The sequence below is a fragment of the Populus alba genome, chromosome 13 (genome assembly GCF_005239225.2).
Source record: "Populus alba chromosome 13, ASM523922v2, whole genome shotgun sequence".
In the NCBI taxonomy this organism is placed as follows: domain Eukaryota; kingdom Viridiplantae; phylum Streptophyta; class Magnoliopsida; order Malpighiales; family Salicaceae; genus Populus; species Populus alba.
The window spans coordinates 6,886,067-6,896,846 of record NC_133296.1 but is presented as its reverse complement, the minus strand read 5'-3'; the positions used below and the strand labels follow the sequence as shown (position 1 = coordinate 6,896,846).

Here is a 10,780-nt window from a genome sequence, read left to right as displayed (position 1 = left end):
GGCCGACGAAGATAACCAATCACTTCATAATGAGAATAACGAGAATAACTGTGTTAGAACACTTAGAGACCACATGAATCCCATAAGAACAAATGCACCCTCATGCATAGTTGTCCATCCTGATGCATCCCATTTTAATTTTAAGCCAGACATTATTCAATTTTTACCTTCTTTTCATGGCTTAAATCTAGAAAATCCATACTTGCATTTGAGAGAATTTGAAGAAGTTTGTAACACCTATAATGACTTAAATTGTAGCATGAATACCATTAGATTAAAGCTTTTTTCCTTTTTCATTAAAAGATAAAGCTAAAACATGGCTACAAAATCTTAGGTCAAGATCCATTCATGCTTGGGATGAAATGCAACAACAATTTTTAAAGAAATTTTTTCTATCTCACAGAACCAACTCTTTCAAAAGACAAATCACCACTTTTACTCAAAAACCAGGTGAAACATTTTACCAATGTTGGGATAGGTATCGAGACTTGCTTAATACTTGCCCTCATCATGATTTTGAAACATGGAGATTGGTTTCACAATTTTATGAAGGATTAACACCTAAAGATAGGCAAATGGTTGAATTGATGTGCAATAGAACTTTTGAAGATAAAGACCCTAATGAAGCAATGGAGTACCTAGACTTGCTAGCTGAAAATGCACAAAATTGGGACACTACAGGCATTTATGAGGCACCAATTAAAACCCAACCTTATACATCTAGTGGAGGTATGTATAATCTTAGGGAAGATTATGACCTCCAAGCCAAATTTGCATCTTTAGCTAGAAAAGTCGAGGCACTAGAATTGAAAAAAAGTGGTCAATTAAAATCTGTTCAAGACATTGTGTGTCAAATCTGTGAAATAAATGAACATGCAACCAATGATTGTCCAACTTTGTCTTCTTTCAAGAAATGCCTCCATGAACAAGCTCATGCTTTGAACAGTTTTCAAAGGCCCAATCATAACCCATACTCGCAAACATACAATCCTGGTTGGAGAAATCAACCAAATTTCAGTTGGAAGAGTGATAACAATAATGCACAAACTTCACAGCCACCGTTTCAAGCACACCATAATTTTTAAAATTATCATGGATATGCACCTCCTTATGCTCTACCTCCTAGAAGAAATCTTGAGGAAACATTGCATGCATTCATTGAAAAGCAAAAGACAATCAACACTCTAACTTGCTCAAAGCATGACAAATTTTAAAGATGCTCTTGCAAAATTCACATCTACTTTCAGTTTTCAAGAGAAATGTAAGTTTCTATCTCAACCACAGCAAAATCCAAAGGGGCAATGCAATGCAAATGCAAGTGGTTCTGAAAGCCAACACATGGATCAAGTCAAATCAATCATCACTCTTCGTAGTGGTAAGGTTATTGAAAAACCCACTCTTGAACCTTGTGAGAAAGATGAAGAGTCTATCTTTGAGGGTAAGGAAGAGGTTGAATATGAACATTGCAAAGAAAAGGCTGATTCCCCGCCAACACTTCCATTTCCTCATGCCATGACCAAACAAAGGAAAGTCAATCACAATTCTGAAATCCTTGAAACTTTCAAACAGGTAAGGATCAATATACCTTTGTTGGATGCTATTAAACAAGTACCTTCCTATGCTAAATTTTTTAAAGATCTATGCACTGTGAAGAGAAAACTGAATGTGAAAAAGAAAGCCTTTTTAGCTGAACAAGTAAGTGCTATTCTTCAAAACAATAATGCTTTGAAATATAAAGACCAGGTTGTCCTATAATTTCTTGCTTTATTGGAGAACATAAAATTGAAAGAGCTTTACTTGATCTTGGAGCTAGTGTGAATTTACTTCCATATTTAGTTTTTCAAAGTCTCAATCTAGGTGAGTTAAAACCAACTTCTATAACTCTTTTACTTGCTGATAGATATGTAAAAGTGCCTAGAGGAATAATTGAAGATGTGTTAGTACAAGTCGATAAATTCATTTATCCTGTGGATTTTATTGTCTTGGACACTTAACCTGTTGAAGCATGTAATTCATTTCTTGTTATTTTAGGACGTCCGTTTCTTGCAACTTCTAATGCATTGATTGATTGTAGGAATGGACTCATGAAGTTATCTTTTGGAAACATGACATTGGAGATGAATATTTTCAATATTTGCAAGCAGCCTGGAGATGATAATGATTAACAAGAAGTAGATCATATTGAAGAATTAGTTCATGATCAACTTGAATCTACTTTGAGTAAAATTGAGTTGGATGAATCTGAAGATTTGCAAATGATTTGTTCTTAGGAAGAAATCACGGATGAAAAAGACACCAAAAATATTGATGCCGATCTTTTGTCAAAAGTGACAACAAATTTGACATCTAACATCCCACCAATCGATGATTACTCTCCTGACAAATCCTAACTTTCTCTTAGTTCAATGCCATGGTTTGCTAAAAATATCAATTTTTTTGCTTCAGGAGATTTGCCAGCTCACTAGAGTACTGAAGACAAAGGAAAGTTTTTGAACGAAGTGAAGAACTTTTATTGGGATGACCTTAACTTATTCAAATATTGTCTTGATAAAAAATTTCAAAGATGCATTCTTGACAATGAGGTAAGTAGTGTCATTAAACTTTGTCATTCTGAAGCATGTGAGAGTCATTTCTCATTAAGAAATACAACTGCAAAAATCTTACAAAATAGATTTTATTGGCCCACCATGTTCAAGGACACGCATGCATTCTGCAAAACTTGTGAAAATTATCAAAAAGTTGATACTGGTCAAAAAGTTTTGCTTTATAATTCTCGACTCCATTTATTTCCTGAAAAATTAAGATCAAGATGGAGCGGTCCATTTATTTTGAAACATGTGTATCCTTATGGGGCCCTTGATATTAAGAATTCAAAGAATGACAATGTTTTAAAGGTAAATGGACATCGTTTGAAAGCTTACTTTGATGAGTTTCCTAGTGAAAATGAATCCATTGGTTTGAATGATCTTGTAGATAAAGGTTGATTATTTTGTTTTTCTCACATTTTTTTTTTGTGTTCCTTTTTAGTGTGACTTTTGTTTTGCTAGTTTCTCTCACCTCGGTCAAATTGCGGATAACGGTACTCCGTGACTCTTAAGTCGGTTTTTTTAGTTTCCCATGATAACTGATATCTGTGTATATATTTGTGCAATTCTTTGCTCTTTCTCATTTATTTAAATCTCTCCCTCAATTCTCATTTGAAAATGGACACCACTCTTGAAAAATTGAAAAAGTATTTTCCCGCTCTGCCTCAGAATGCGATTACAAAAATTTATCATGCTAGATGTGTAAGATTGAGGTTGTTAATGAATCATGGAATTCCTGAAGATATTTGTTGGCTGATTGAAGCAAAGGTCCGATTATTAGGTGAGTCCTCCAATACTTTCATTTCACACATGCTTGGAACATATAAAAGCACTTTTGTAAAGAAACATTTTGCAAAACAACTAAAAGTCTGTCACAGATGTGCCAGATGGACTTGTAATGCCACATGTCGCTCTTTAGGAATGGTATCTATAAACCGTGAAGATAAAATACAATTCATTAAGGATGGCCTGAGTAAGGGGTCTTTAGATCATCTTCTATTGACTCTTGAGACGCACCCTAGTGGAGATGTGCATCGTGCTATTCATGATTTATGGCCACAATTCCATAAAGAACATGCTCGACTTAGTCTTGGGAATCTGACTAAAAAAGACCCTGTTTGCCAGTTTTTAAGAAAACTGGATGGGAAGCCTATCCCCAACCCATAGAGGGCGTTTAAGCCGTTCTTGGACGTAAAACCAAGGAAAGATGTGAGCCACAATCACAACTACCTGTACATATATATGATTTTTCAAAATAAATAAATAAATAAAGAGAGAGAATGAGTGAGACTACAACTGACCTACATATAGGTGGTATGATTGCATTTTCAATTTCTCATCTATAAATTCTTGTCTTCCTTCTCTTCATTTCTACTCAACCCATACATTCATCCAATACAAAAGTGTGTAGAAATGACAGGTTCCTCAAGTCATCACATAAACAATATTTGTGTTTTCGATGGATCCAGTCTCGGAAAGAAAAAGAGTTTTTAGAATCAACAAATCATCTTGGTTAGGTACTAGCTAAGCGAAAGATTTATTTAGTGTATGGAGGAGGTAGCCTTGGGTTATAGGGGGGAGTGTCAATAGCTGTATTTTTAGGTGGTAATCAAGTTTTAGGGGTAATTCCTAAAGCTTTAGCACAAGGGGACATCATTGGAAAAATAATTGGAGAGGAATTACAAGTCCCCATAATGTCTGATCGACTGAATGCAATGTTTAACCATGTTGATGTCTTCATTGCCTAACCAGGTGGTCTGGGCACATTGGAAGAGATCTTTCATATTTCCTCTTGGGCCCAACTGCACATTCATCATAAACCTATAGGTTTGTTAAATGTTAATGGTTTTTATGATAAATTATTGTCTTTTCTTGATCATGCTGTGGAACAGGAATTTCTAACATCTTCAGCACGACAAATCATAATATTTGTTGCTACTGCTGAACAATTGATTGACCAACTACAATCTTTCATCCTTGTAATTAATTCCTCCATGAGTCGCATAAATTGGTCAACTAAGAAAAGGCGTAAAAAGCTTAGATTGGATTTGAGCCTTCGTTTGTAAAAAAATTGTGTCTTTCGGTTTTATTATTGTGTTTTGTTGTTTCTTATATTTGTTTAAATGTGTTTCAGGTTTGTCAGTGTTCGTTATTTCAGGTGATGTCTTCTATACTCTATCTTTCTACCTTAAGACATTGAGGACAATGTCTCATTTTGGTTGGGGGAAAAGGTAGTAGTTGATATTTAAAAAAAAAAATTGTGTTTTCTATTTATAAACTATTTGCAAAACTGTTGTTATTAGGATGGCAGAGTAAAAGGAGTTCTTTTGTTAGAGGGTGTTTGGGAGTGTGGTAGTTGTTGCTTTTCAAATAGCTTTTCGTGCCGAAAAGTATGCCAATAATGTTTTCTTATTTTTTAAAAATCATTTTTGATATCAGCACATCAAAACGATCCAGAAAGTACAAACCGAACTCAATTTTAGCAAAAAAAAAAAAAAATTGAAATTGTGCAAAAAGCCGTTTGGACCGCAGTACCAAACGGCCCCTTAAAGTGACTCTTGAGACACATCTTAGTAAACATTCTTAACAAGGTCTATCAGAATACTTCTTGAAATATTCAGGTTTACAAATTCTCGTATTGGTAGCTGTTGATTCTGCTCATATGCTTATTTAACAAGTATTTTTAAATCTTCATTTTCACATACACACTTTAACATATGATTATGGGTTGCACATTGGATTATTACATTATTTATGTTCTTTTGTTAAAGGTAACAACTAAGGGAAAGGGGAAACACATAATTTGCAAAAACAAAAAAAAAAATGATAATAAAAAGGTAGATAAGTTTGGTTTCGTAGCCTCCCTAACCTAAGCAATTAAGCTTGAAAGGGTGTTTTAACACTTAATACCCTAAAGTCAACTGACTTGGGAGCTATTGGCCTAACGCTTGTTACATGGGTTGAGGAGAAAAGCTTAAGGAAATCAAACATTGCACTATCTAAGTATCAGTATCTGCAACCTGAGTTGCTAAGCTATTAAGGGTGTCTCAACACCTAATGCCCTAAGACCAATTGGTTTGGGAGTCATTAGCCTAAAACTCGTTACATGGGTTAAAGATACATTGTGTTTCAAGTTTTATGTGTATATAAATAAATAAATAAATAAATAAAGAAAAAGAAAAAAAATAATCCCAACCTAAGGAAGTTAACCTTAAACATTAGAACAAAAATTTGTTTTTCTTCCAAGTAAAGCCCTATAACTATATGTTGATATTTTGAGCACAAAAGAAAGGTTTAGTAATATCTTGTTTAAGAGGTATTGAGCAGATATATGAATTTAATGAGAGTTTGTTTATCTGGATAGATTAAAGTAAGTTGAATGATGATTGTCTTACTTTATGGAATTTGCAAATTGTTTTTCTATTTTAACGCTTTGATTACTAGGGACTAGTAATAAGTTGGTTAGAGGGTGTGATTAATACTTAAAAGTTCATATTTATCAAGGTTTTATATTATCATTTTGCACTTAAAGTATCAATAACTCCTTAACTAAAACATGTTTTATAATAACAAGTCTAATATTATAAAATGCCTTAATATATGGTAAATGTTCATCTTAAATGCAGGCCTATCACATAAATCAAAGGATTGATTGATGAGTTCAAGTATGGAAATTGAAAGGATAAAGAGAGGGTGAAGCTTAGAAAAGAGATGTTGGTGCAGTCCAAAGTGGAACACTGTTTGGTAATTGGATCATATCTTGAGTTCTAAATGTCAAAATGACCTCCAAGTTTTACAAAGAATTGGTAATACATAGGCCTACAACTTTCATGTTTTCATCAAGATCTAAGAAGGCCGTTTGCAAGTCCAAATTATAGCAACAACGGAGAAGTCTGAATCTGTCCTACAACCCGAACATTGTTCAGTGTTTGGCCCATATCTAGAGTTCTAGAAGTCACAATGACCTCCATTTTTTTTGTTGTTGGAAAGCTGAGTCAATTTCCTACAACTTTTATGTTTTTAAATGGACCCAGTTTTGATGTTAGCATTTTCGTTTTATCCAGACAAGAAGATAAGGATTTTCACAAAGTCAATAGTTGGCCACCCACTCAATAATTAGTCATCAAATCAATAATTCTGAATTTTGGCCTATAAAAGGAGGCATTTGCCATGTATTTTGGGGCTTGGTTGTTCAGATCGAGTTCATGCTCTTTATTTCTCTCTTTATATATATTTTGTTTGTAATTCTTAAGTTTTGCTTTCATTAATATCTTGTTTATGCTTTTCATTTCCTTTCCTTTCCTTAGTTAACTTGTATCTTATTTATGTTCTTGTTTTGTTTATTTATGTTTCTTTTCTTCATTATGTTTAGCTAAGTTTATTATGTCAAGGTGAAAAGGTTACACTAATGGTGTAAAAACAAGTATAGTGTAAACTCAACATGGACCTTAATGTTTAATATTAACATGTCTTATCTTTTTATCTTACTAATTCTTAATACCTTGCTTGTTAAATGGTTGATCTAGATTTGTGTTGTATAACACTTGGTACAACAAATGCTTGGCACTCTCATAGCCCAACCGTATGGTATTACCTACACCTGGGCTATGAAAGAAACTTGATTTGTTGTTAACATCAGTTAACATCATGAATTCCTGATAATATTTAAAAGTTTGGTGTTATGTAAATAAGATAATTAATATGATCATGTTAATAATTTACAATGAGCTATTAATGACAAATCATCCGATTGGAACCTCCTTCGTGTATGGTTTCCAAATTGAGTAATAAGAGTTTATACTATACTTGTTTGAAATACCATTGGTGGATCCTCTAACCTTGACATTTGATTTTATCATTGTTTAATCCTTACATTAATCTTCCATCTCAAAGTTCTCATTAATTTCTTCCTCTTTACTACTACTACTATTATTATTATTATTATTATTATTATTGTTATTTACATTCTTGTTATATTTTATGTACGTTAAGTATGCTCTGTGTTTGATCAAGGATCCTGACATTGTTAGTCTTGCCTTGTTCATTCGCATTAGAAATTTGTTTATATTATATAATATATCTCTTTCATCTTTTCATAAAATCAGTATATAAGCTGGAAACTTGTGACCCGATCTTTTAGATCATTCTTAGGTATAATAACACCATGTACTGATTTGGAGCTAGGCTGGGTGGGCTAGACCCAGCTAGCCCAGCCTGGTCGCTGATTGACACGATCAAAATATTGATGTCTTCTCTCAAGTGCAGGAGTGTCGAAGTAATAAATAACCCGGCAAGACCGGGGTCGAACCACAGAGAGGTTAATTGTATAAATTATAAATAACAAGACGACAACAACAACAACAACAATATTAACAATAATAATAACAATAATAGTAATAGTAATAATAGTAGTAGTAGTAGTAGTAGTAATAATAATAATAATACTCAGTACGTGGCGTTATTATACCTGAGAATGATCTAAAAGATCGGGTCACAGGTTTTCAGCCTATATACTGAGTTTATGAAAAGATCAAAGAGATATATTATATAATATAAACAGATTTGTAATGCGAATGAACAAGGCAAGACCAACAATATCACGATCTTTGATCAAACACAGAGCATACTTAACGTACATAAAATATAACAAGAATGTAAATAATATTAATATTAATATTAATATTAATATTAATATTAATATTATAGTAGTAGTAGTAGTAGTAGTAGTAGTAGTAGTAGTAGTAGTATAATATTAATATTAATATTAATATTAGTAGTAGTAGTAATAGTAATAGTAATAGTAGTACTAAAAAGAAGATGAGGAAGAAATTAATGAGAACTTTGAGATGGAAGATTAATGTAAGGATTAAACAATGATAAAAACAAATGTCAAGGTTAGAGAATCCACTAATGGTATTTCAAACAAGTATAGTATAAACTCTTATTACTCAACTGGAAACCACATATGAAGGAGGTTCCAATCGGATGATTTGTCATTAATAGCTCATTATAAATTTGAGATCATTTTGACATCTAGAACTCGAGATATGACCCAATTACCAAACAGTGTTCCAGTTTGAACTGCACCAACATCTCTTTTCTAGGTTTGGCCCTCTCTTTGTCCTTTCAATTTCCATACTTGAACTCATTAATCAATCCTTTAATTTATGTGATAGGTCTGTATTTGAGATGAACATTTACCATATATTAGGGCATTTTATAGTATTAGACTTGCTATTATAAAACATGCTTTAGTTAAGGAATTATTGATACTTTAAGTGCAAAATGATGATATAAAACCTTGATAAATATGCACTTTTAAGTACTAATCACTAGCCCAAGCTAGGGACCCGGCTGGGCCAAAGCACGCATGAACTAGTTTCATGCGTGCATGGCACTATGCAAAGGTAATTAATTACCTTCACACAATGCTAAATGCACTGAAGCTTTAAAAGAAAACGAAAAGACAGAGGTAGCTTACTTGCTGCAGGTTCTTTCGCTGGAGTGTTAGTGCTTTGGTCGCAGATCAGTGGTGGTGTCTGTTGATAGGAAACCAGAAACCCTCCTTCTACCTCTGCTTCTTCTTTGCTTGTCTGTGAAATTCTCCTGGTGCTCTGTTTTTCAAACTTCCTCTACTCTCTCTTAGTCTGTTTCGGTTTTCGTTGTTTTAGGTCAGTACTAGTGAGGGAAAGGTTCACTTCTGGTATGAGGTTAAAAAAAAACTTCGGAGTCCCTCTGGTTTCTTTGTGTCGGTCTCTTTTCGGGTTTATTTCCTCTCTCTCTCTCCAACCAACCTCTATTTTTCGGTGCTCCTCTATTTATATAGAGCCTGACGGGTTGGTAACAGGCGGTAGGCTAAGGGTCGACTACCATTAAGGCGCCCATAACTAAAGCCAACGTATAATGATTACTGCTACAACGTTTCTCAGCTTTTACTGCTGAAAACGGTCTCTGGCTTAAAGAAGAAGAAGATGAACAACATCTTCAAAACAACATCATTTGGAGATAAACAATGGCCATTTTCGTTTTGACTCATGAAGTTTCTAAAATTTTATAATTAAGCCCCTGGTTTAAATTGTAATTTCCCCTTCATTTCAGTATCTTTTACAAGTTAGTCCTTGGACTTTAATTTATTGCAATCGTGCCCCCAATTAGCCTAAAACTTTGTTATTTCTTTAATTAAGTCCCTGATTTAATTAAATCCAAATCCAATTAAGTCTAAAACTTATCAATTCTCCAATTAAGCTCTTGATTTGATTAATTAAATTAATTCCAAGCTCAATTAAGTCTCAAAACTTATCAATTCTCCAACTAAACCCTTGATTGGATGAATTAAATTAATTCCAAGCTTAATTAAGTCCTAAAATTTATCAATTCTTCAATTAAATCCTTGACTTGATTAATTAAACTAGTCAAAAGTTTAATCAAATCTTTAAACTTTCAATCATGTTGCCCTTAACCCAAATTTTAATTCATTCTTCATTTATTTCATTTTTACTTGTTTTTTCATCATCATTATTATTATTTTTTTTATCATTTTCAGTAAATAAAATTAAAATAAAAGGGTCAAACCTTTACAAAGAGATGTAGAAATCAAGAAACAAGTCATTTGGAAGATGACCCGCTTCTTTTTTTTTGTTTTTGTTTGTTTTTTTTTAGAAGTGGTCTCATTGTAATAGGTGACCTATCCAAGTGGAAAAATACAAAGAAAAGGGTCTTATTGTGATGGGTGACCTACCAAAGTAAAAAAAAAAAAAAAAAAAGGAAAATGAGGGCTTGAAAGCGCTCTCAAAAGAATGGTCGAGGGCTCGAAGGCGTGCTCGAAAGGAAGCAAGGGCTCAAAGGCGCGCTCGAAAGCAAAGCAAGGGTTCAAAGGCGTGCTTGACAAGGAAACAAGGGCTCAAAGGTGCGCTTAGGAAAAAGTGAGGGCTTAAGGCGCACTCGAAGGGAAGAAATGAGGGCTCAAAGGCGCTCGAAAAGAAAGTGAGGGCTCAAAGGCACGCTTGAAAAGGAAGCGAGGGCTCAAAGGCGCACTTAAAGGGAAGCGAGGGCTCAAAGACGTGCTCGAAGGGAAGAAGTGAGGGCTCAAAGACGCGTTTGAAAAGGAAGCGAGGGCTCAAAGGCGCGCTTAAAGGGAAGCGAGGGCTCAAAGGCGTGCTTGAAGGGAAGAAGTAAGGGCTCAAAGGCGCTAAAAA

General features: G+C 33.9%; 1 non-coding gene across 1 annotated transcript; it reads right to left on the bottom strand.

The window, feature by feature from the left end:
• Positions 1 to 410: 410 nt before the first annotated feature.
• Positions 411 to 517, bottom strand: LOC118032176 (small nucleolar RNA R71). Its single transcript, XR_004684620.1, has one exon. It is a non-coding gene; the product is annotated as a small nucleolar RNA R71 (small nucleolar RNA).
• Positions 518 to 10,780: the final 10,263 nt, after the last annotated feature.